The sequence below is a fragment of the Cheilinus undulatus genome, linkage group 14 (genome assembly GCF_018320785.1).
Source record: "Cheilinus undulatus linkage group 14, ASM1832078v1, whole genome shotgun sequence".
Lineage (NCBI taxonomy): Eukaryota > Metazoa > Chordata > Actinopteri > Labriformes > Labridae > Cheilinus > Cheilinus undulatus.
Window position 1 is genome coordinate 17,760,802 of NC_054878.1, and position 27,700 is coordinate 17,788,501.

At 39.2% G+C, this 27,700-nt stretch overlaps 1 protein-coding gene across 3 annotated transcripts in view; it reads right to left on the reverse strand.

The window, feature by feature from the left end:
* LOC121521696 (kelch-like protein 29) overlaps positions 1-27,700 on the reverse strand; it is a 146,991-nt gene that overhangs the window by 109,558 nt on the left and 9,733 nt on the right. The window lies entirely within an intron of this gene.

Below are 27,700 nucleotides of genomic sequence, written 5' to 3' on the forward strand. Positions count from 1 at the left end.
TGTTTTTTTATCTCAAAAATTGTGTGGGAAACCTTATGGGCCTTAAATCCTCAAGCAGAATTTTCCATCCAGCTTTCTTCAACTCTATAACTCTACCTCTGTGTTTTTCTGCAGCATACAATGTTATCGGCATACAATGCTCATTCTGCTGGCTTCCATAAACTTGTATTTAGGACAAGGACAGTGGACAGAGCTGGAAACGGGAGAGAGTGGCGAGAGACATGCGGCAAAGGGCCACAGGCCGGATTCAAACCCGGGCCACCGTGTACAAGGGTAGCGCTGTAGACCGCTAGGCCATCTGCGTGATCAAACATGTATTTCTATTAAAAGCTTTTCACTGTAATTAATTATGAACATATCCATTTTGCATTTGGCGTGATGTTCTTCCTTGTCACACTTAGTGGTCAGGGTTGGGTCATATATACTCTAGAAGGTATGTAAATGTATGTGGCATGAATGTCCGTAATGATCTAAGAGTAATCAGTAGTTGATTGTCCTTTCGCTGACTGAGGCTGTTCTCATCTCATCTTCGTTCAAGCAGTCTTCTGTATTCTGAAGGTGTCCGAATACAGAAGTGCCAAAGCACATGCTGTACAGACCTGCTACAACCAATTTTAGATTAATTAGCAAACCACAAACAGCCATACACACTGCTTGATGCAGATAAGGCACCTTTACGCCTCAATCCTTTTCAAAAGACAATTTGATGTATAAATTTCACAGCATATAGATGTAATGACTGTGAAATAGTTCTACCCTATAATAAACCTTTAACTCTGAGATGTACCAATTGTTTCTTTCAACTGCATTAAATGAGAGACGTCTTACCCCTTTGATTACCATGTTTTTACTGGCACCCTCTGGGCCCTTCACGTTGATAAAGGTTGCATGCCTGCAGGCATTTGTGAGAGCATTTCCCCAGCTCTCCTGATACTTCCACCTTGTGACCCCTGTCCCCCCTCTCAGTCTGCACTTTCCCTCCGGCACAGTATGGTTAACTGAGCGTGACACAGCTTGTCTCCTGGAAAATCTCAGTGTGACTGAAGGGACATCAGGAAATGGAGGCTGCTAAAATGTCAAACTATATTACCTACCACCACCCCCACCTTTCCATTCATTGGCCGTTTCAATGGGTACCTGCCACATACACAGCCCTCTCATTCCTACACACAGCCACTTGTATTTGAAGAAAAGCATCTATCCTGGGTGCACTATGGTAATAAGGGCCAAAAAGGTGAGCTAAAGGTGTGTTTATGTGATGTCAAAACAACAGTCTACTTTAAAGCTAATCATGCTGAAGGTAATGAAGCTACCAAGAGACTCCATCAGCCTGTGAGGTCAATTGAGCACCTTCATGCACAGAGAGGGAGACAAGAGAGAGAAAGAGATGAACTGTGTGAGTCACTGGAAGCCAATGTGTGTTCCTGCAAACTTGTGTTTCTGATGCATGTGCATGCTTGCATTATTCACTGGTTTAACTGTCAGCCTTAAGATACTTAAGGTCAAAGGGAACAGAAAGAGAACATCCAGAGTGATAATGACATTCAAATCTTTCAGTACCAAAAGGAAGAAACCTTCTGTCTCCAGCACATTGCAGCATTTTCCAGAGAAAGAGTGGGAGGGTGTGAGTTCTGTGGAAAACCCTGATGGTGAGATGAATGAGAGAGGAGCAAAGAAAAATCCAAACAGAATCCTGTTAACTAATCAGAAAAAGATATAAAACATTTAACTTCCTGTGTAGCTGAAACATTGACTTTTTGGAGCCGTATTACTATAAATCTTGTAAAAATATGAAAACAAATATTAAAATCTGATAAAATGAGCCATTCAGTAAGCAGCTTCCATGTTCACACAGTGACACGAGAGCCTGCAAGCAAACTTTGAGGTGAAGAGAGTGGGCAGCTAAATTATTAGGTGTCAAAGTGATGAAAAATTTGCATGCTCCTAGAACTTGGGCCTAATAAAAAGAAACAGCTGCAGTTTGATTTCAGTATCACTTCAATGAAAAGGAGAAGAAGGAAAGAGAAAAGGTAGTGTTAAAACTTTTTTTGTTTGCAAAATGAAAATGTCAATTTTATCTGGAATAGAAAATTGGGGCACCGCCTCCATTGAAAAAATAGATTACTATAAATGAATGCTTACTATCACTCTCATACCAAAGTAACTGAAATCTCCAGCAAGGATCACACATTGGCTCTGTACAAGAATTTATAACAAGTAGACAGTGAATAAAATGGGCAGTATACAAACATAAAATAAGTAAATGGTGAGCAATTGAAATGATGACATAAGGGTGAATACTGGAGACAACTAGAATTTATGTGATGGGGAGGATATGAAGGTATCTAAGGTAAAGGAATTACTGCTTGATTTAACAGAATGGTTGGGTATTAGAGCCCGACCGATTTATCGGCAGGCCGATTAATCGGGCCGTTTATAGCATTTCACAGATTAATCAACATCGGCCAAAATGTAGCCGATATATTAACTTTTTTGCTCCATGGTGATTGTCTCCTGTCGCTCTGTGTTGTGTCTCCATGCTGAACTCAGCCCGAGTGCCTGTCCCCTCCCCCTCAGACGCAGAGTTCAGCAGCAGCAGCTCTCCTTCACTCAGCCAACTTAGCAACTTCGTCACTATATTTAGCGAGTTTTCAGACCCTTCTGGCGACACTTTTTCAAAAAAGCAACTAGCGACAAATCTAGCAACTTTTTCAGGTGTTACTGGAGAGTTTTGGAGACTTTGACGTGAAAGCACGTATCCTTGTTGTCCTTCTCACTGAGCAGCGCTGCTGCCGTGGGCCTCTCCCAGTCCCTAAGCACTCACAGGCAGCCTCGTCCTCGCGCAGTTCCACTGCAGCAGAGCAGAGGACTTACGCTCGTTTCAGACTGGGATCGTGTTTTGTTGCTCATGTGTGCCGCGCGTGTCAGCTCTGGTTCCTGCCGGTGCGGCTTTCCCACAGGGGGCGAGTTTTCTGCATCTCAGCCGCATCTCCATGCTCTCAAAGCCCTGTCCTTCTTCATAAGTTTTTCCTCAGTAAAAACCGCTAAAAGCTACTTGATTCAGTGTACAGAGGAAGTGTGTCGGGAACTTTTCAAAATAACAGCATTCTGTACAAGTGAATGGAGTTTCTCTATAGAAATGCTAAACTGTGCTTTTACTTTGAAAAGCACAAACCAGAAAAACATTCATACGGTGTTTATCTTTCCTGTGACATATTCTACCAGTGTGGAGACAGAAAGTTTCACTAGAAACACAATGTAAACATATTCTATGTGTATATTTGCCACAACGATGTAAATATGGCTCTCCATTTATCATTTTCCTGTCTAATATTGTCCACAGCCACAATAGAAGACTTTTACACAGAATTTTAATGTTGTCTAAGTTGCATCTTTGTGAAAAAAAACAAAGATAAATGCAACCGGTTATTCACATGTCCACATTTGTGTTCATGTACAGTATATATCCTGTGTATATCAATGTTCTTATTTCATATATCGGCCAAAATATCAGTTATCAGCCAATATATCGGACAGGCCTATTTATCGGATATCGGCTTTTCTTTAGCCCCCCAATATCGGTATCGGTATCGACCCCAAAAATCCCATATGGGTCGGGCTCTATTGGGTATCATTTAAGGGACTATAGCTACACATCAACCTTTAAATGCAGCCGTCATTTGATTGAATATTTTTCATTTTTGTCATTGGATCTGCTGAAACAGCAATACAGACAGCCTAGATACCACAGGCAGTTTGTGTCCCAGTTTGGGACTGAGGCTCAGTGACAGCAGGGGGTTCAGTTTGGTGCCGGGCCCCTTGGGTCTCTCTGTGGTAGGCAAGGGAGGTGGTTGCTGCTGGTCAGACCAGAGTCTGAGGCTCTGTGTTGGGTCTGATAAAGGATGTGGTCAGTGTTATGAACCCTAGGGCCTTATGAAATCTGTTAATTTTATTTTATCTTAAATTTTTTACTTCTTCTTTTTTTTTTGCCAAATTCCATGTTTGTTTGTTTGTTTTCGCAAAATTTAGTTTTTTCTGTTTCAATTTTTTGGAATTCAACTTTTTTTATCTTAACACTAATTTTACCATAACAAAGAGCATCCTGTTTATGTAAAATATTCACTAATTAAATAGAAATAACTTTGCATTTATTGTAAAAAGGGCTGCAGTTGGCCCAGGAGCAGCAGTCTGGGTAACCCTGATATAAAATACTTATAACCAGTGTAACAGTCAGGTAGTTTTGATATTTTAAGACACATCCACATGTATAATCACACTGGCTTCAAACTGATGTTTATAATGTAAATGGAGAAATCTGTGATAGTAACTTAATAAGAAGGCAACATTAAAATCAGATGGTGAAAAGTAAACCAAACAGTCCATCTCTGTATCCCTAAAGTTGTTTTTCTGTTAATTATTGAGTTTTACTGCTAAATATTAAAATAACAGTAATATAGGGGGCTGCATCACAGACTCTCTATCTCTCGCTGTATCGTACTCTATCTGGGCAGTATGACGTGATCATAGAACAACCTGGAACTGGCTGACACACCCTCACAAAGAGTACACAATATGGCAGTTAGCATTCACGTTAGCATTCAAGCTAATGGTGATAAACGATCGTAATTTGATTAAATGGATAAAAAAGGCGTTTAATGTCGGGTTTACTGGTGTGGATTTGATAATTGAAGTCCCCAAAAGTCACATGAGCTTCAGGCTTGCTGAAAATGCTGCTGCAAGGGATTCAAAGGCATCAATAGCATCAACAGGAAAGCACAACAGCTAGCTGCAAGAGGAAAAACAAATAAGAGGAAATGATCTATGGATTAAAGGTTATTTAACTTTTGATAAACTGTGTCACTTCTTGTCATTGGCGACAGCGCTGGTCTGGAATGCATTTTTACGATCACATTCGCAGAAAAACTGTCACGCAGCCACCATTCTTTGCTGCTGCAGTGGGTCCTTTGCTTCTTCTTCGCTGCTCTAAAATGGTAGCCCATGCATGACGTGCTGTCCTGCAGCGAAGAAGAACTGATTACAGTTTATAGCGCTAACAGTTAGCATAACTAAATGAAGCAGAATATAAAGCTAAAACCAAACAGTATTAGCTCGGTGTATAAACTCGTGTACTTGCCGATACCAATACCTGCATTTTAAGCAGTATCGGACGTATTTCCAATGCTGGTATTGGAATCGGAACAACCGTTAAATATACATTCCTCATTCTAAGAAAAACAGCATTTCAATCAAATTCATTCAATTTCCATGTTAAATAGTAGATTCTGTTTTTATTAGCCCATCGTGATTCCATTAACGTGGAAATCATAGGGCCTTAGAACTCTGTTTGCAAAGATAACATAAACTTTCAATGGTCAATCTAAATGAACTCAAAAGGGACCTAACACAAAGTGACCAAGAAATAAAAGAATTTATGCAATAGTTGCTACACTCTGCTAGTCTAAAAACTCGTGCTCAAGTTATGTTTATCCTGAAAACTTGTATAGATATCAGAAACAGAGACGAGAGTAGACAGGACAAGTCTAAAGATGAAGGATAAGAGCAGTAAATTATTACAGTGATAGAAACACAATCAACAGCTGTGAAAACCATAATTTACAATACTTTTTTAGCACTTCAAAAACAAAGGAGTGTATAAGAAGAGCTCTAAGGAGAGGAGTGAAGTGAACAAGTGTGGGACAGATGTTGTGTTCCTACTGACTGGCCAGCAATCAATCTGACAGCAGGGGCTGTAGTCTGTGCCTTTTAGCACATTCTTACATTTACTAATTTATTAACAATGTTTAAAGAATTAAAATCCAGTCATTCAGCACAGTTAAAATATACACACAAGGCCTTAATGGGCTCGGGTTCATGTTATAGTTTCTTAATGTCAAAGTGTTTCTGTAATCTAGAAGTTGTGTTTCTCCTGCTACAGGAGAGAGGGGGAGAAGGAAACAGTCGATGGAAGCAAACGCGTGTAAAACAGGGCCTTTACTCAGAGCTCTACCAAGTAAAAATATCAAAAAAGCCAAAAGAATGGCGCAAAAGAAAAACAGGCTGAGCGAGACAAGACCTGTCATGTTCAAGTCATGCTTTTGTTTTCTTTGTTCAGTATTTTGTCTTTTCCTGTTATGGTTAGGACTTAACCTCATCTCTAAGAGGACTCTTCCTTGAGTCCTCTTAATTTACCCTTTTTTCTCATTTGCTTGTGTATGACATTGTGTTTGACCTTTTCAAATTTCCTGATCACTGTCCTGTGGCCTACTTTCTTTTTGGTTTCTCTGTCTCAAATCATTGAATTACAAGTCTCCGCTCCTTTTGAGCCATGTATTCTTACTCCTCTGGATGTATTATATGCTAAATGAAAGATATGCTGCAAGGTTTTATTCAGAACAAACAGGACCGTTTCAATAATCTACAGAGCGTGAAGTGAAGAAAGCACAAGAGAGAGAGAGACCACAGTTCACAGTTCATTAGTTGCTGTTGGTGGCAACTGGAGACAGTGACAAGAAGACTGTCTCTGGGTCTTAATCAGATGAGAAATGATGGAGTGCCAGTCATTAATTCCAGCAGCTCTTGAGCATCTTTTGTCTGCTTCTGAACAAGTTTAACACAATCTCTACTCCTGCCTGCTGCTATGCCAGAAAACAAGCTGCCAGCTGACTCAACCAGAAACACCAATGAGCTGGAGGGAAACTAAACTCTTCCTATCTGCAAAGTCTCACTCTTTTATAATGTTTTCATCATGGCTCTCACTCCCCCTTTCTCTTCACATATACAGTAGTATCTTTTGGTGCTTCACTGAGGAATCTCTAGGGCAGGAACCAAAAGCTAGGAAATGCATTCTTATTTTAGCCAAATTCTGTTTTTTCCATTTAGTTTTTAGGGAATTCCATTTTTACCTTTACACTAACTTTATTATCTGACAGAATTTCTTGTTAGTGTTGATGAATAAAATATTGACTAATCAGATAACAATAACAGTAACATTTACAACATTAGTGCATCCATAATTAGCCTGGGTCCTGACTGATGCTTATAATGTAAATGAAGAAATTCCTCTATTCTTTCAAACAGTGTTGGTAATATAAGGCAACATTAAAGTTAAATGGTATAAAGTAAACCTGTTACAGGATCTGACATTAACGGTAGTCCAAATGCCTGGGGCAACTTCAAAAAGCTGACTGGCAAGCAAAACTTGTAAGGACATGCTCGATCGGGCAAGCAGGACGCTGAGCTTTTCTGTTCATTAATTTCATTATTTTCCTCTCCCATTTCTGTTACTACGGAGCCCCCAAGTAGCCAGATGCAGTGTGTCGCTGCCTCCATTAGCTGAGCCTGTCTGCTACGTGCAGATAGCTACTCAGAGTCCACTCAGTGATACTCAACCCGCTGCTCTCGAGCCGCATGTGGCTCTTTAGTGACCAGTTGCGGCTCTTTAAAGGCTTACTTGAAAACAAAACCTTAACTAAAAATGTTTATGAAGTTAAAGATTCATGGTTGGTCACATCAATAAATCTGTTACTCACACGAAGAAGACAGGCTTCAACTTCTAAATTTAAAAGTTTATTATTTTAAATCCATATATTTTTACCGTCAGATGTGCTCGACGGCAGAGCGTGTGTAAGAAAGGAGAAAGTCCACAGGTGGTGTGTCTTCAGTCAGCTCATTCAATGAGGTGTGCTGTCTTGTGTTCAAATTGAAGCTTCCCATTTCCTCGTTTTAAGTTTTTCTCCAGCCACTTCCTGCCGATGCTCTCTAACACCCTTATCTTTTGACAACTGTGCCAACACGCGTCATCAGTAAGCATAACACACACACACATTCTAATATATTAAAAAATCTTTAGGGCAGGTGGAACTTTCATAACACTGGTGTCGGGCCAAAGACTGGTATCTCCCAAATGACGACTTTTCAGGGAATGAAAAAAATGTATCTTTTGACATATATTATTGCTTTAAAATTAGTTAAACCCACTGACAGATTTAATGGGTGACCAACAGCACTGATTTATAAAAACGAATTAAAATCATGAAAAATTGAGATATAAAGTTTTAGCTTGATGTCAGTGATAAATAAAAAATAAAATAAAAATCAGTGACATCTTGTTTTATCTGACATTATACAGATATTTGTATCCCATTAACCTCATAATCATTCACCAATTCACAGTTTAACATCATTTCAACTACAGATTTGTACTTTTTAGACAATGTGGTTCTTTGGTAAAATAGGGTTGAGTACCACTGGTCTAACTTTCACAGTTACAGGGTGAAACTGTGAAATAGCACTTTAAAGGGGCACTATGTGGTTTTGGGGAAGACATTGTTAATCAAACAAGAAAAAACTTAATTGGTTGATTTTCACGTGTCTGCAAAATTTCTTCAGTTTCATGATGAATAAACCAAAAAAAAACAGAAGAAAAGCACCATATTTGGTCCATGTGTAGCAGACCCCACCACCTCTCTAGTGTCAGTGTTTTACTGACCCCATTTTCCTCTGAGAATAGGTTTGGTTTCATCAGTTACGAAAAAAATATTTCTGAGTTTGTATTATTACCTCATTGGTATTGTAAATATGAAATTCCTGAGTTTGAATTTCTTCAGAAAACAACCTGGTGCAGTTTTCACATTACACTGTTCTGTACAAAATTAAATATCATTTTCAGTGGGCTAACACATAGCTAAAAAATACAGTTTTCTTAAGAAAGAAGTGTTGTGTATTGCTTACCACAGTCAACAGGCAATGGATTTTAGTTCTAAGTATGTTGTGAGTAAAATGTATGCACCTGACAGCCAGAAAAAGAACCTCCTAGAGAGGGCAAGTAGGAATTTAGATGGGGCAAGTAGATTTGGGAAGCACTTGCCCTGAAGGGCAAGTAGGCAAAAACCTTAGCGTCAGACCCTGTGTTACCTAAACTTTTTAAAAATATTTTTATTGAGTCAAGCTGCTTGATGTGTACAAGCTGCCCACATCCAGGCTGTACTGTTTAACCAGTGTGGGGACAGGTGGGCGTTAAAGTTAGAAGATTACAAGTTCCTAGTAAGGGTAGAAGGCAAACAGGTCGAGGCTGTGATGTAGACTGAGTCATGGTAGGAAACTTTGGGGATAGATCATTGGAAGGGAATCGATAAAAGTAATTGAGCCGTGGCTTCCAGTGAGAATAATGTCACCTTAATTTTTCTTTACTCTCATTATAGCAGTCCATGCAGTGCTGCTGTATTCAACTCCTTATCATAAGGTCTCCCTCATCTCCCTCTCCATACACTGCTGTCTGTGCATCTGTTATCTCTCTGATGTTGAACCTCAATGTTAAATACAGATGTGTATTGGCTGATTAACTACTCAATAGCACCTACATTATCAATGAAGGAAGCTGCACATTATTTTAAAAATGGACCCTTAACCCGGGACTTTCCCTGAGTCCCTCTCTGGTCCGTCTGGCTGCCGTTTGACTGTGTACCCCCCCGTCTGTCAACACCGACCGACTGCATGTACAGATCAAGCCACAGAACAGCACTGCCTGACTGGAGGAGTTCACATTATGATTACAGAATCATGTGCAGAAGTGCGAGCATATACTGCTATAAAAACTTAATATGTGAAGTTATTGTTCTGAGCTGCAGGAGTTGGAGAAGGGTGGATTTGTTTATTTTTTGTCCTTTCATTTTGATTCTTGAGCTTCTACCATGAGTAAGTAACCTATTCATACATAAATAGTCCTAACTGGTTTCCTATAGTTTGTTTGAGAAGTAGGATTTCGATAAACTTTACCTTCTTGTCCCTCTGACCTGTTGAGTCTGGGCTCGGCTACACCCCATTATGAAGCTCAGTCAGTGTAGTAAAGTGAAAACAATCTGACATTTGTCTGGCATCAACTCAGAGTATTTCATTCAGAAATTTACTCTGTCATTTTTATTTGGTTTGGGCAGAACGTCCTCCCTTGCTTGATCTTGACCTCCATGCTAAATTGATGCTCATTCTGGCATCTGGAAAAAAGAGAAGTCCTGCATTTTGTCTGTACAGGGCTACTGACTGCAGGAGCCGTGACAGAGCAGAGAACACAGCTGAGCCGGTGGAAGCACCGTCACTGACTAAAACAGTCTGCATGCCTAGGTGCTTGATTTTATACACCTATGGCCTTGGAAGTGATTGAAACACCTGATTTCAATTATTTGGATAGGTGAGTTAATACTTTTGGCCATATAGTGTAGTCTAACAAGAAAAAGAAACTCACAGATGAAAAACCAACCCCTCAGTTGCCTCTCTTGTCCCTCCTGCTTTCTCTTGTATACAGACCCAATTAAAAGTGCCCTCCCTCCTCTGAAAGCTCATCTCCTCTGTGTTTTCCCCTCAGGATATCTTCTTGTCAGAACCACTGCTCAAAACTCTCAGTCGGTCGGCTCAGCTGGGGACGGCCTTTCACACTTAAACAGCTTCTCCTGTTTGGATGGCTGGAAGTGCGTTTACTGTGTTTGTAGTGGTATGATTCACTTCCTCTCTCATTTACCACAGACCAAACAAACGTTTCAGCTACAGCAATAATATGACTGTTATTTACAATTTGGTTTAACATTATTTATTTTTTCTTCACAGAGAGGTAAAATGAACAGATCCAGTTCTCCAAACGTAAATCCTGAGCATTGTTCTGAGCAATCAAATACAAGTCCCCTCCAGAAGAAGAAATACAGTTTAAGAGAATTAACATTTTAATTTTGTTGCTGGATTAAATCTGAATGATATTGGATTGAAGGTCATTGAACTACTTTCAGAAAAAAATTATGGGAAAAGCAAGTATGCTCTTGCATTTTCTTATGATATTTCAAAAAGTATACTGAGCTCTTTGAACAGGGAGGACATTAAACACGTATTATCTGCTAGTAGCCACAAACATCAGCAGCTTTGAAATTGGTTTACTCACAAAATATTTCACATGCATAAGGATGAGAGAGTCTATCAGAAAACCATGTTAAATATATTAATATATTCACAGAACAAACACTCTTATCAAAGTGTGTGTGTGTGTGTGTTTTGGGGGGGGGGGGGGGGCGTATTATTTACTGAGAGCAAAATGCATTTATTAAAGCGGAATATTAAAAAAAATGTAAATAAATAAATAAGGTAGTAAAAGGTTGTGTGATGAGATGAATAATTTGCTGCAGGGGTTATGGCATCAACTTAATGTCTTTCCACTGGACTTCACTAAGGGGCTTGTCCCCCACAGAGGGCTCCATTCTGTCCAAATGTAACTCATGACCACAGCTGAAAAGGTCACTCAGTCCCACTGTGGAGTCTAATTATCATATGGTAAACAGCCCCGACCTTCTTCATTTACACCCACCTCTGTTCCTCCTCTCTATTTTCACTGATGTTTCGGGCAAAGGTCACATTAGGAGATTATGTGAGGTTCTCCTGACAGACTGAGTAACCTGCATCAGCAACATCGGATACAAAAACAATTAGTTGATCAGTTAATTATGTTCAAACTGCTGAGACAGGTCCGTGAGGGAAAGGGTGGAGAGGGTTAGCCTGTTTAATAAAGTCCAGATTCACACAGCACATCACATAGAGCAATGTTGAGGGTAATAATGCAATAATGAGGAAATTCAATCAGCAGCTCTGGAAGTGTCTGGACTTCATGATTATTACACATTTGTCATGGAGTAGAGCCTTTAGTCGCAGCTTTTAACTCTAATGGAAATGAAAATAAATGAGAGGCGGCATAACAAACTAAAACTTTGTGTAGTAAACATGAATGTTAAAGCACTGCTTTCTGCACTGCACAGCACACAGCTCGGCTGAGGCCACTTGAGTGGCCCAGTTATTGTTCAGAGAACTGAATATAAACTTTGATAGAGCAAAACCCTGAGTCTGGCACTAAAGGGGAGAGGAATTAGAGGAACTCCCATATAAATCCCAGTATTACTTAGACCAAATAAACATATTCACACTGTTCTGCATCATTCTTATCACACAGATGCAATAAGTGGTAGAGATTTACAAAAGGCAGAGTACACCTGCTCATGCTCTAAGATCTCAGGGACTTTTAGCCTCAAATCCTCCTATAAAAAAGCCTCTACATTTCCAAATGTGTGCAGCTCAAGGATAAGGTGGATTAAATTAAGAATATCACAGAGGTATAGATGAAACACTGACAATTCAGTGTTTGAATCTAAGTAAAAAAGATGAACACGTCTTAAACGTCATTAAATTGTGATAGTTTGGTGTGAATGTCATTCTGATCTTCACGTTCTGCTCAGAAACCCCAGGTATTCAAGAAGAAAGGAGTGTGAAAATCAAAGAAGGTGTTTGACTGCACTCACAGGTTTAATACCCTCAGGCTATTTTTCCCCCTCTGGCTTCTCAAGGCCACTTTTCCAAATGATAGTGAAAAATGATTACAGGCTAAGGGACTGATGTTATCTTTGAACAGTAAACCCTCTCATCGTCATGAAGCTTTTTCTTGGTGAACACAAACACACATAGTAGAGATGTTACGTCCCATTAAAAATGAAGGAGGGAGGGGTCAACAGGAGTTGATAGTGTTTCAAAGAACCATTCAACACCAGTTGGGAATTGAAAATAAGTTTCAACTCCATGTAGATTTAGTCTGAGTGTTTACTGACCTCCCATTTCCCCTCAGCGAAGACAAGAACAATCACATATCAGACTCCAGCAGTAAAGTGCTGATTCTCCCATGATGCATTTGTCATCATTCATTCATGTCTTCATAGGGGTACAGCTTCAATCAAAACACACGCTAGCTTAAGAGAGGTGTGTTTCTATGAGTCAGCTCTGGAAATGGTCATTAAATAGTCATGACTCCCTGGTCTGAGCTGAATTGAACTAAACCGTGCCGTGCCAGGCTGGACAGCCTCAGTCTCAGTGCTCATGTTATCTTCATCACTGCAGGGGTCAGCTGGAGTTCAAGGCTGCATTTCAGTTATGGGACCAGTTTATCACCACCACAAACAACTTTCAGCACAGACTCACACAGAGACAAATGCACACAAGCATGTTCCCCTCACTTTAACCCTCACTGGGTTCTCTCCACTCAGTGAGTTCACATCACGGTCACTGAGCACTTTGACACGTCACAGAAACACGGGAAGGGCTCCTTCATTTGTCTGTTGCAGAAACACAACCTCTGGAGTTTCTTGAGCATGAGTGACATTTAATTTAAAAGTATTGGTTTAATTAAACTTTGTATGGTTTCCTTTCAACGGTATTTCTGCAGTTTACAGTGTAAGTACACACCTTATAAGGTAGAGAAATGGCTCTTCTCTTTAGAAGCAGTTCAGTTCTGCAGGCAAATAAAAACTTTAAGGGGCCCAGGTGCACCAACTGTTTGTACATCTAAGCAAATGTTACGCCTCCCTTAGAGCCAGAAGACTTAAAGTTCTACCCTTGGCTCCAACTGGACTTCAGTTCTGTTTGATTTACACCTAGCTGTAACTTCTACACTCAGGATGGAGTACACCTAATTTTAAAAAGTCAGATTTAACCAATGGACTGTGAACGGAAGGCATACTGTCATGCACATAAAACAAAGGAACATGATGGAAGGCCAATTTGTTAACAACTTTATCAATGAATAGTCATGAAGACGAGAGACAGAGAGTCATCATCAATAAACCTGTAAGTTTATCCAGACAGTTAGCTGAAAAAAGCTTTGTTTGAGCAGACAAGCTGTGTTTGACCAATAAAAAAAAGACCCTACAAGATGTGTCACAGAGGTGGTGTGAAGCGGAGCTGTCCCCACCCTGCAGGTGCTGATTCTTTCACTGTGTAAGAGTGACACTGAATGAGAGTGTGACTGGATGAGAGCTGAGCCAGAGGGAAGACACACGCAGAAGAGCAAAAGGAGCAAACTTTTTCATTAATCAATCATATCTGTGATCGGTGGAATAAAATGCCCTTACAGATGATCGGCAGGATGCCAAATATGGACAGATGAACCCTAAAATCATCCATTTAAAGAAAACAGTGATGCAGTATTCAGTAAATGAACGTGGGGTGCTAAACTTATTGGAGAAACTCTTAATTCAAGACATGGTTTTGGAAACAATAGATGCAATTAATGTGAAACTAAATACTCTGGTGTAGTAGTTAAATGATTCTCTGACTTTTTATCAGTCACTTTTATTTGCTCTTTTTCCAAAATTAAATTCATCACCAAATTCTTGTCAAATTAATGACACTGAGATTGAAATTATTCAACATTACAGTTTATAATCTGCAAGACAAAAAAAGGGAAATCCTTGGTTCACATTCTTGGTGAAAGTGCATTGAAAATGTTTAAGCCTCTTAATAAAAACTCATCAGTTTGCATACTTGCACCGCCCTCTGGCCTCATATTCAGGATTTCACATGCTCACTATTTAGGGTCAATGACGTGACACATGTTTTAAAGTAGCCAAAAGTTTTAATAATATCTAAAAGGAGTGAATATTATTAAGATTCATACTAATCCCTTTCACTTATGCCCCTTTAATTGCCCTGGTCTTAATTTTCAGGTTTCAATCAACTCCGAAGAGAATAATAAGGCAATTTAGGCAAAAATCTCAATGTGAAAAAAAATGGTACAAAAAAAATTCAACTTTTTTGAAAAAGGTGAAAATTCCATCTAAACACTATAAACTAGTCTGGCATCATTTTACACTAGTACTGTTGAATATTAGATGAATGTCTTGAACAATTATTGTTTTGTGTATTTCTGATAGTTTGGGGAATCTTTGGAGTCCGACTGACTTCTTCAAATGTCAGCATGGAGTAGCCACCATTCAAGGGGCCATTTTGCTAATATTTTTCAAAAAAAACACTTTCAAAGGAAATTAAAAGAGATGAACATCTAATGATCATAACTGGTACATCTCAAGGTTGGTATTTCTGATTAAAATCTGATATAATTGTATATTTCTAGGGCTTGTTAAGGAATCTCAATAATCATATGTCAAATGGTATGACCCAAAAAAAAATGTCTATATTTCATGATCTTTGTAAAAAAAAAAAAAAAAAAAAAAAAAAAAAAAAATATATATATATATATATATATATATATATATATATATATATATATATATGATTTACATTAAAAGTACTCTTTGACATCTTTATACCAAGACCATGAGCTTCCATAGGTGGCTGTGATAATGCCTGTCAAATTTGATTTTAGAGTGAAATGTCAAATGGTGTAGCTGGTTACACCATCTGACACCTATTACAAAATCCATGTTTTATCAATAATCAGAACCTTGAGATGCTGATTAAAGATGTAGTAAGAAGAAACTTGCTGTATAGAGCTATTTCGAAAAGGATCCTTTTTACATTTAAATATGTGAGCTTAACAAACATATAGATACAAAAAACGCTATGTACTTAAACAGTAGGAGTGAAAGGCAGCATGTGAAATCTAAATGGTCAAATAACACTATCACCTGATTATTTAAATAATTAAAGTAGTGTGTGCAAATGTCCTTTGTGATTTATGACTGCAGAAAATTTGACAGGGACCTGAAGAGGAGTACATACAACGTTGCAAAGTGCCATGAATACTGATATAACTGCCCCAGAAACAACTTCAGAATAAAAGCATTGTTTGAAAACGTGCATTGTTTATCACTGCATAACTGATTGTGCTTCTATTTTGAAAAAATATTCAAGAATTGCATCTTGCCTGAAATTCTCACCAGGGATGTATTGAAGGGTAGCATGCAAACAGTTCACCTGCTTCAGCAAATGCTGGTTTTCAACTCTCCTCACCCCACAGATACACTCATTCAGTGGCTTATGATTGAGCTACATTCACATTTTGACTCATGATGCCTAAACTGAAATGTTTAATTCACAGTTCATCTAAAATATAAACATTCTATGTGTTTAACACAACGCTACGAGCACTCACTGTGCTTTAAAGAGAGGGCTCGTAGCATTGTGTTTATCATACCCCTTTCGATGATCGTGTTTATGATCGTAGTAAATCATACTCAAAACTCAATTAATCATCCAGCATTAACCAGCAGTCTGCAGCCTTGATATGACATGGATCGTACAAAATTATTAAAGCTAACAAGCTATCAAGCCTGATATTTTCTGCATGATGCATGTTTCTTTTCTCTATCCATGCTTGTGTTCATATTTCACCCCCTTTTACCGTGACTTCTATTCTTGCATGTTAAACTCAGTGCACTCTGCTCTGCAGTATTTCTGGCTGTACAGCACAGCTGAACTGGCCTGAGAGGTTTGTCAACATTTTTCCCTTACAAACAGGGAAAAATCAATGACGTCTCATCCACATGAAGGTGAGCTGACTCAGCAGTCCCATCAATATAAGGGGGAGAGAGAGAGGGAAGAGGGGGGGGTGGGAATGAAAATGATTACTTTACAAGGTGTAAAATGCATCTTGGCATTGAGAACCCTCTGTGGATGCTTGGCAATGCGCCTTCACAATCATGTTGTGGTGGGAGAGAAGGCATTTGAAATAAAGATGCTGTTCTCATTTTAGCTTTTTTTTTCTTCTCTACAGTGGCACACTGAGCAAAAAGAAAAAGATTTCTCACATGCATTATCCTCCACCATCTTTGCATCCATGTAAAAAAAAGAAAAAGTTTAAGAGTGGTAGAAAAATCCAATCGAAGGGTAAAAACAGCATTGGACATTGTAGTACAACAGAGGCTGGGGGTTTGATGTTGGTCAATGTCAAATCAGGAAGCAGCAAGCAGCTGAGCTCATAGAAAGAGCTGGATTTTATGTGAGAAACTGATAGGAAAGTAGAGTGAAGGAAGAAAATGTCTGAAGGAAAAGGCTTCCTGGAAGTGTAGCTGAGTGGGATAAATGAAGGAGCAGGGCAGGAGGTGGAGGAGATGATGTTCTCTATATGATTATATACTTAAAGAACTCTTTAAGTCTGTGAGGAAATTTTCAAATCTAGAGTGAGTGGAAACCAAATGCTCCCCCAGAGGGAGGAAAATCAAACTAGAACTATGGGATGTTGTTTTTGTACAGGTGATTTGGAGTCAGTGGTCTAGAACATATCTGATGTTCCTGAGCTGCAGCAGTTAAAATGTGATACATCTCAATGACTGAAGGTGAGAGGCTGTTTGTTCTCTCACACAGTTGTACTTGGACGTTGGTGTGTAGCTGTTGCTGCAAGTACACAATACTTTAGGTTTCAAATCAGCACAGTGTGAAAGGTAGTTGCTTTCATTTTGTCATCTAATGCAGTGAAAGGGACAGAAATAATTGATCATCTTCATGAATAGGCTTACACTAAAAGGGGTGATTTGTTTCAATCTATCAAATCAATGAAATGTACGTTACTTATGTTTGGAAGTAATTTTTACTCTTTTTCTATGTGCATTGTGTTTGTGATAAGTGCAGGTCCTCAGGGTGCAGTGGAATACAACTTGCAAATGGGATAGTATGGAAAGAGTTCAAAAGAGTATCAAAAAAAATGCCCCAAATAGTAACATTTCTAAAGCCAGACTCCTGTGTCTCTCATTCTGAGGTGATACAATCACTCAGGATTGTTGTCAGTGTGAGAGTACTCTTCACACAGCCTTTATAGCAGCTGTCTGCTCTGCTGAGGGCTGAGATGAGCCAAGCGAGGGGAATATATTACTCTCACTCTGAATGTCACAAATGTCATTTGCAAGTGCTGAATGTCACAGAGACTGTTGGGCTGACTACTAACACCTTGGAGCACCATGATGTCCATATTCCTGCTAACATGCTGTTTCCCTGCTTTTGATATCAAACCAAAATTTCATTTGTTATGAGAAAAATAAATATCAATAAGTCAGTGAGACCTAAGGAGACTGCTTGATGATTTCGATGATATTGAACTTTTGAGAATTGGTACTCAACATGTTTTTTCAGCAGGCTTTGAGGTTTTCATTTTTTCTTCCAAAGAATATTAGAGTAGGAGCTTAAATGAACCAAGCAAAAAGCAGGGTATTGTCTGCAATTTGGCATTGGAGAGGCAGCTTTTTTTAATTAGTCACCCCTTGGGAAGACTTTGTCCCGCAGGCAGAGATCCGTAACAAGTAATTGAGAACATCATATGAAGCAGAAAGTAAAGCACAATTATCTAACATACTCTGTTGTTTCAGTTGAGCTCATCTATTGCTACTACTAAGCATTGTCCAAAAATGATTGATCATTCTGGTCGTTCTGCAAGGTGTTTCTCATCTCATATTACAAAAGCCCTGAACTTCTCTGATGAACAATACTTGATATAAACTTCCAGCTGCTGACAGAGTCTCATACACTGTCAACAACAGTTCCTATCAGGTGTATCTGATCAGGGACTACCTGAACACAGTAGTAATAAACCGCAAACTATCAGATGGATTTACAGACTAATCAAACCAAGAGAAAAATAATGAAATACAGTCAAACAGGTGTATGAACTATTCATGCCAGGGCAAGCTGCAACGTCATGGTGCAAACTAATGATATGATGAATACATTTTAGAATTTCTGAATTAAAATTTGTGTGCCATTTACCTGGCATCAATTCAAACTCAATAGTGAATTAAAAACTAACCCTAAGCCTTGACAGAACATTAAATGACACTACCTTTGATTCAAACTTCAAGTTAATCATTTTCTCTTACTGTAAACTGTGAATGAGACCTGAAAATGAGAGGAAATTTAAAGACTGCTTGAAGTAGTAGGTAGTAGAGTATTGAAGGAAGCTGCTTGTCCTTCTATGATCAAAAGGATGTTCCTGCCATTTATTAATTAAATATTAGGGGTGTGACGAGATCTGGTGCCACAAGATCTTGCTAGATCAAAACGTGAGATTTCCCATCGAGGAAAAATCTATCTCATGAGATCAATATTGCGCAAACACTAGGAGCAGGAGCTCTCCTGACGGAAAACAACACCAAACTGGAACTTATAAAAGATTGCAAAAATGCCCTGGACTCTTTAGAATTGTTGGTTTGGCAGCTAATGAAGAAACTGAGCTGATCCCAGATCACCGCTGCAACCCCCACCACCTCCTCTGCGTGCACTACTTTGGGCCGCTCATGCCAATGTGTAGTAAGTTCATCATAACAGTGTGTAATGATGAAATGCTGCTGCTGGAAACCTGTGCAGTCTCTGTGAGGAGAATACAGCGTTTATTTAGTCCGTGTATGTGTACAGACTCGCTCATAGTGCCGGTGTCTGTGACTTTGTAACTTTGATTCAGTCTCTGCTTTGTCATGTCCCCTCATCTCACAGTCTGTCAGTCACACATCCATCAGCTTTTGGCTGACAGACGGTGAATCAGAAGCTTAACGTGTAGCGTGATGGCCCACTGTATACTGCACAGTACACTTAGCAAAACAAACTCTGTCTGAGCGCCATAGAGTCTGTTGTTAGCTCCGAAAAAGCAAAGTTCTAGCTCCAGTTAAACGCGCCCTCTTTGTTGTCTGACAGCAGGCACAGCAGAAACACACACTGGCTCACCAACACACCCACGTTCATCTGTGCGCCGTTTCAACACTGTCAAACCTGATTTGAGAAAAAAAGACCACAAACCGATGAAAGAATATTTCTCTAAATTTCAGCAAATATGTTATTGACAGAAAGATTTCTTTTGAGTGTTTCAAATATGGACAGTCTGATTTTACTGATGCAGTTCTTTAGATTTCAGTCTGTTGTAAACAGTGATTAAAGTACTTTCAAAATAATCTAAAGCTTTTATTATTATTGTTATTATTATTATTATTATTATTATTATTATTATTATTATCATTATTATTATTGTAGCAATGAGTGCATACTGTAGTTAAATAAAGATGTGGTAGAATATTAAAATGAGAGGTTTGATATGAAGAGCATTAAAATGTATAGTTAGAGTCAGAGTTAGACAAACTGTGCATAAGCATTAATACCTTATTCAGTACAAGAGGAGTTAGTTCAAACATTTCTGAAAGACCTGAATGCACTGCAAATATGATTTTCAATTGTGTAAAGGACATATTATCCATCCATGTATTTTTCTCCAAAATTAGAAAAACAGTAAAATCTTGTCTCCCCTCATGTCTTGGGGGCCCAAATCTGAGAGAGATAAGAGTCTCGTCACACCCCTATTAAATAGTCTTCTGAGTTCTTCTTCAAGTTCTGTCACAGCTAGTAAAAACGGCGTCTTTGACTGTGCCAATGGGCAGATCCACTTCAGAAAAGTGCAGCTTTCTGCATGTTATTTAGCTCCAAAAATAGCAAAAAAAGCAAAACAAAACAAAACAAAAAAAGATGGCACAATATCTACAAAGAACGCGTAAAGGGGAAAATCACGCTTACCGCTCAAATGTGCAAATAGTGCCCTATCCCATTTATATGTATGTAAATAAGGAGTAGGGGGAGGCATATAGAAAATTCAGTGCAAAATGCTCCTGACATGCATATCAGCCTCATTACAAACTGCACCTAATCCAGAAAGGTCAATGCTAACTGCAACAGTAAAAGGGGTGCAAAATAACACTAAATGAAAGCTGCTATTAAAATCAGCGCTATTTCTCTCTCTCCCTCTCCTTACTCCTCTTTCCACTTCAGTCAGTCGCTACTGTGTATCCCAAAATAAACTTTTATCAACAACAAAGCGCTGTGGGACTGGTAACCCAGAAGTCTGATTCATGCCTCATTTTTACTGATCCAGGGCTCTGCGGACCGATGCACTCAGACCTTTGACGTTAAGATCAGTTAATCGATCCATATTGGATTACCTTTAAGCCACTACTCAATAAGCATTAAAACAATATTGAAATGTGCTGTTGTTCTGGAAAGTTTTGTGAGAAAAATATGCCTCTTTCCCCCCCACTCTTTAGTCAGGGAGGTTACTCTTTTCAACAGACTGATGGGAGTCAAATGTGATAACTGGCAGTTGGTTGCAAGGACACGTGTGTATACTATAAACAGATGAATTCAGGCCGTAAAAAAAAAAATCAATGACACCATTTGAAAAGAAACAGAAAGATCATCCTAACACAACCCTGTCATCATCTTCCCTCACTGGTACTGCTGTTTATTCTCCCCTATGAGGCTGTGGCCTTGCACAGAGAAAACCCTCTTCACAAGCTCATCTTCAGAATGTGTTTACCAGGCTGCAGGGGAGCAAAGGAGGAAATCTGACTCACAGATTTAACCTCAGAGTGTTCATGTCTCCATCTTCATATTTGATTGCTGATTCAAATCTATATAACACTCGAAGTGTAAGGCAAACACTGAAGCTGCAGAGAAAAAGCTCTACAGTGAAAGTGAGTAGCCACCAGGCAAGCTTTTGGCTAACTGACATGAGGACACTGAGCTGAGCCAAGCCCCTATCCTCAGTGGTTCAGTTAACAAAAAGAAAAGGTGAAGTGGCCTGTGCTATATGCTCTAAGGTTTCTCATGTTCAAGCTTTTTGTATTTCAACCATAAAAACCAAAAACATCATTTGTTTTTTTCTATGTAACTAAATTCTGGACAATACAAACATAGCAAACTTCGGGTGCAAGTGTGCATTCTGGGAGCGTCAAAAAGGTCAAGATCTTATTTTATGGCACAATAGTTATGGAGGTATTTCCCAAAATACTTGATAGGGAACCTAAAGAAACAGATCCTTAAAGTGTTGAAGTCTCATCCTCTGGCAGCTATCACCTGTAATAAATTGGAAATATCTTACTTTTCAAGCTTCATGCTCTGATTTGCTAGAAGAGGTATCATAGTTCAGCATATTTAATCAGATAATAAACTCAGTTATTGTAATGAAGTCTAAACTCTGGTATCATCAGGGCAGTGGGGCATATAGTTGTCAATAATGAAATACAGTGAGAGGAAACAGGTTTAAGATCAGTGAAATCTGGGTTTCATTTCCACCAAGAGAGGATCCAAAAACAGCCGGCCTTGTTCAACCCAGAGGGTCTGCTTCTGTCTACATGATCCTCCAAAGCAAACAGTTTGGGTGACTGCTAAGCTTTCACTCTTTACTTCCATTATTAAAACTTTGGTCTCTCTTGTGGTGCCAGTGGCAGTACAGTTTGCTTGCACACTTCATGTGCAAAGGCTTCCTCACTTTAATACATTTATGCTTGATTCACAAAACCAATTCAGCCAAAAAGGGTTACAAAAAGAAATGTTCCCTTACTGAAACAAATAGAAGGCAGTGAAGCTGAAATTTTGACCTGTTGAAAGGTCTTGCATCAATACTTTCTCCAGCTGCTTCTTCTCAGACCAATTGTTCCACTGTATCTATCAGGGAGGGATAGGAGGCTGTTCAAACAGAACCTTGACTGGGGCCAAAGCAGCTCATTTTGACCCTCATGGGCTCCATTAAACCAGAAGCAGAGGAAAAGAATGCCTCATGCTGAGCAGCCTTAATTGTGCTTTTACACAGCTGAGTGACACACCATAAAGCATCTGATGTTCTCTACATATGTACAGAAAGAAGACATGTCATCTCATGTCAGCATTAGGAAGATATCCACATAAAAAAAACTTGGCTGATCCTGCTCACAATTATTTCAGACCAAATTCTCCAGCAGCAGACTCATTGACTGCTGATAATTAAAAGGTACGTGACTTCTTTGATCAGAGTCCTTGCTGGGAAATTCATTTCAGCAGAAGGCATTTGGTCCCTCACACCTTGGCAATGTAATGAAGGTTAAAAAAACAGTTTCATAGCAGGCATGTAAATTACTTCCTTTCAGATGTATCTTTGGATTCTGACAGCAGACAGAGCAGATGGACTGCTGCTGCTCACAGTGCCAGAGTGTTTTTGAACCGATGCAGGACAGCAAGCCACTGCTTTGTGCAACAGCACAAGCCTGAGGGAAAAGGAGAGAAAATCTGATTGCTTGTTGACAAAACAGCTTGAGTCAGCCAGAGATTTTAAAATGTCTATCAAATCAGTGACTAGAACACAGGGCACAGCAGCAGTGACTGATGTATTTTTTGATACTCGGATAAGAATATATAATGCCCTGTGTGGGCTTTTAATTTAAATGCACATCTTATCAGCATGGTAGTGTATGATTTAGGAAAATATGATCATATGTAATTGGCCAGATGTAAAACATAAAAGTGATAAAAACATATTTGTGGAGGAAAGACAAGTAGGTCACAAGATAATGTCATCAAAACCAATCCAAACTTTGTTTTTATTTAAAGCTGAATGCCGTACAAGAGCAGAAGAGAGCAACAGATAGACAGAGGGAGAGAGCAGATTTTTAAACTACTTTTCCTCCTCCTTATGATGTGTTTATGCTTAAGTCTCTGAAGACACTTAGAGGACAAAAGGCACAGCACTTCTGAAGGTACCAGAATGCCCCATCCTTAGGTATTAGCTTCAATGGCCTGGATAAGATGCCACGCTACAGCCCCTGCTGTGAGAGTCTGTGTCTGCCTTTTTGGATTTCATGCCTTTTTAAACCATGGGCTACCCCCTGTGGTGCTTTACGTCTTAATCACTGCAGGGGCATGAAGGAGACAATTCCTCACTGTTTATGATGGAAACAACATGTTACATGCGGCAGCCAGTGTTCATGTATTTGAGTTTATGTTCTGCCTCTGCTATGGTCCCGTAACGGAGCATGGCCATTAACCTGAATAAAAAGGAAGATTCCTTATTATTAGGGCTGTCATAGTTAACGCATTAAAATCACGTTAACTCAAATTACTTTTAACCTCACTATTTTTTTTGTCGCACGATTAACACATGCGCGTTCTGTGTGACCCTCGACCCACCCCATAGTTTGCCACATCAGGAAGTGACGGCGTCGTGATGTGGTACAAGCGAGCAGAAATGGATACAGGACAGAGACTTTTGAAGGACAGGTTCAGCTTTCATATCATGCCAGATAAGACTGAATTTAATTTCTCTTACTGTTGACATGAACTGAGTTATCAGGAGTTTGTACTAGCAGAGTCTTAAACACCCCGTACCACTCACTAGCCGAGCACACCGCTAAAGCAGAGAGCAGCCCCTCTCACCATGCTGGATTGTTTACGCTCAGACAACTGCAAGCAGTGATGGACTCGCTATCTGGCATACCGGGCATTTACTGGTGGGTCGACGCACTTTTGGGCCTGTATGATTTATTCATTTATTTAGGCTATTATATCTGCCATGAACCGGCACCACAGCTGCGCTGACCCTTTATATTGACCGTTGACTGGCACGATCACATCTCATAAAGGTCTGTTTACTCCCGCTCCCATGCCGACTCTGCTCCTGCTTGAAAGTGAAAGTATTCAGACAAAATGAAACTTACTGAAACGATCAACTGGAACAGTAAATAAACGCCAAATTTAAAAAAAAAAAAAAAAAAAAAAAAAAAAAAAGAAAAACAATCAAGATGCTGCAAAAGTGTCAAAGACTGCAGTCCCTATAGGAGGGTCTGACGCTGGTGAATATAGGCCTACAGCTGCATCATGATGAGGAGGAGACAGAGCAGCAGAGACTGGTGTGTAACAGGGGAGCAGAGGTTACAGGTGAGCCTGAGAGTGAAGAAGCTCTGTAGAGTATCATAATATAAGCTAAAAGGCATTATTAGACTGTGGTTCCCCTTTATTTATGAAGAAAAAACTGCTTGAGTAATCTGTAGTGTAGTTCTCTGACTGTATTTAGTCTTTTTGTATCATCCTGTTGTGAGTCCTGTTGAGGGATGATTGTGAGCCTTTATTTCCCACATGTGAGACCAACATTCTCTGCTTTAGTGTGAAGGATCCAGGAATGATCTTTAAGTGGTTTGAACTTCACTGACTATGCTCTTTATGTCAATGTGTGATGATTAGATCTGTTATTCTGTGTTAAGCTGCTGAGAACAGGGGAGTTAACTTCTACAAGTCTGTGGTATTATTCAGTAATGTTACATTAAGGTCAGTATCTTCATCCACTATGGCTTGGTGGGCTTGAGTTTACCATGTTATGCTCTCAGAAAATTTATAGAGCATTCAGTATCTTTGAGATTAGACTAGAAAATTTTCTGGACATTATCTGTTGTGTTTTTTGGGTCGTTGACATGAACAAAGATTTGGATAAAAAAAGTATTGTTGTTCATTCATGTTGATAAGGGTATTTAAATCTTGAGAAATAGTCCTGTAAGGGGCATTTAGAACAGAAAAAAAGTGTGGTTAATTTGCGATTAATCGCAAGTTAACTATGGAATTTGTGAGATTAATCGCGATTAAAATTTTTAATCTATTGACAGGCCTACTTATTATCAATGAAGCCCAGGCTGAGAGAGCTGTGAAGGCCACAGGACATTGGGTAAAGGCTGCAGAGGCTTGTGAAAGTGCAACTTTACATCTCTCCATCCTGCACACATGACCACTTTCAGCAGCGGTCTACTGGAAGTCACTGTTGGTATGAGCAACAAAAGCATCAATTGACAAAGCCTTTAAAGAGTGGGCGTGTGAGACGCACATCTTGGCAGCTACAGTGTTTGATGTTCATTTCAGCTAGCATGTTAACAAGTAAATGCTCTCAGACTGTATCTGCCACATGCTCCTGATAAACATGGCTCACTAGTGGCCAATTTAGAGAATAGAAAGGTTGTCTATTTTTCCCATGTGTCTCTCAGCCAAAATATAAAGGAAAAGGATACATAGAGAGGAATTTTACCTTGTCCGAGTCAGAAATGGGCATAAGAAAACAATATCTTTATCTTTGAATGCAACAAGGAACTTACAGCTGCAGCCAGGCCCAATACTTTGATGCTCTCCAATACTTTAAAGACTGAGGACTCCAACTGCCATTGGGCCTCTGCACAGATAAATCGGGGGTGGGGCATTTTGAAACTTCAGCAAGATTGTTATGGACACTTTGCAACACATAATAAACTCTTCGTTCTTGTCGGAGCTATTTCACCAGGTTATTGTTGAATGATGACTTTTTCTTTTTTTTTCTTTTTCTTTGTAAACACCAGAGGGCAATAGGCACTGTGTCAGGCAGCGATTTGACAGGATTCCCATATAGGTTGAGGGTGTGTCACTGGGGTTCATGCACCTGGAAGGGGATACAGTTTTTTTACCGGGACAATGAGACATGGCATGAAATGTTTGTGAAGCTTTGTTTGATCTGAGTAAATGACAAAAACGTTTAATCCTGACTGGAAAATGAACTTTCTTATTGCCTGCGTACAACCCAACTGGACCGGTTCATCATGGCCATTTGTTAAAGTTAGTCCCTGTTGTTGAAACCTTTTTTTGATGACAAATAGCCACTACAGTTCTCATAGCTGTATGCACACATTCTGCAAATGGTTTCTGTTCTTTTAGACCAATAGGAGAAAACTGTGTAAAGTTCAAAAGTTACTGAAGCACTCTCAGTTTGTGAGATGGAAAAATTAACACATTAATACACTGATTAAAAAATGGGTGGATGATAAAATCATATAACGATTTTTTAATGGCTTGATCACATCTCGATTTTATCACATTCTTTTTTATTCTGAGTTTTCAGGCTAATTCTTAAGTTATTGACCAATAAACAAAATTATTCTTCACATATATTTTTTAATGCACAAATACTGAGTTTAAAAGTAAACTATATATTTTTCAATACTTGTCTTCAGCAAAAGCCCTTTGGTTAATGCATGAAACATTTCAAAATTTGACATTTTATAGTTGGGTCCACCTGGTAAGGAGGATCCGAAGGTCTTTTCACAAATATTGTACGCACCCAACCTACTCCCTGCAGCCATCAAAATAAATTAAAATTGTGATGTGTTCACTCCTTTGTGTTTTTAAACCTATTTTATTGTTCAGCAGGGAAAATTTTACACCGTGATACTTATTTTAAAATGTGGAGTATGAGCAGAATTCATACAGCTGTAGCTTTAAACAAGTAGTTACATTATTGTTGTTTATAGATCAGTAAGAACAACAAAACAAGCAAATATAAACCTAAACCAAAAAGAGATGTATTTTTGTGATACATAGTTATGCTGATGTCGCTTTATTTGATTTTAATATAATTAAGATTTTTGTGGAGATGTTTGTAAATAACTTGGTTAAACACTAGGAGAGAAGAATAATATTGGTTGTACCAACTGAAATGACAGGACTAGATCTGCCTCTGCCACACTCTGTGATAAACGGTCATGTAATGAAGACTGCAGTGCTGACAGAGGTGTCTGGTCTCTCCCTTGTTTGACTCTTAGGATGCAGTCTCTTTAGATCATCCAAAAAGTCTTCGTGCACACAGTCCAAATCACCCTGATGGTTTATAAAAACCTGCAGCAGTTCACAGGCCTGTTTAAACTCTTTTTAAGTAGTAAATCTGCAATACTACCGCTTTAGCAGATCGCCGATACATTCTATTTCTTCATGATTTAAGATCGTCACACACCCCTAAATCAAACAATCCTTTTCAGCTGAGTCTGAGAAAATAAACGCACACACTTATACACTGACACAAAACCCAGTCCTGCCCCCCACCCATGTGCCCTGTCATCTTGCTCACAGATCAGAGACAGCCTCTCCTTTTTTCCATTCCCCACAGTGGGTAACCCCATTAATTCAACTCTATTTCATCAGCAGTAAACAGACCAGAGGGGTTCCTGGGTCCTCTTAGTGAGAGAGAGTAATCCCCTCTCTCTCTGACCTGTGATCAGTTCTAGCCCTGCTCAGATACTGATCTGGTCTTACATGATACCAGAAATGTGAGATCTTTGCAGAAGAAGAAACAAAATTAGACAGAGCTCATTTTGTGGACACAGCAGGTAAG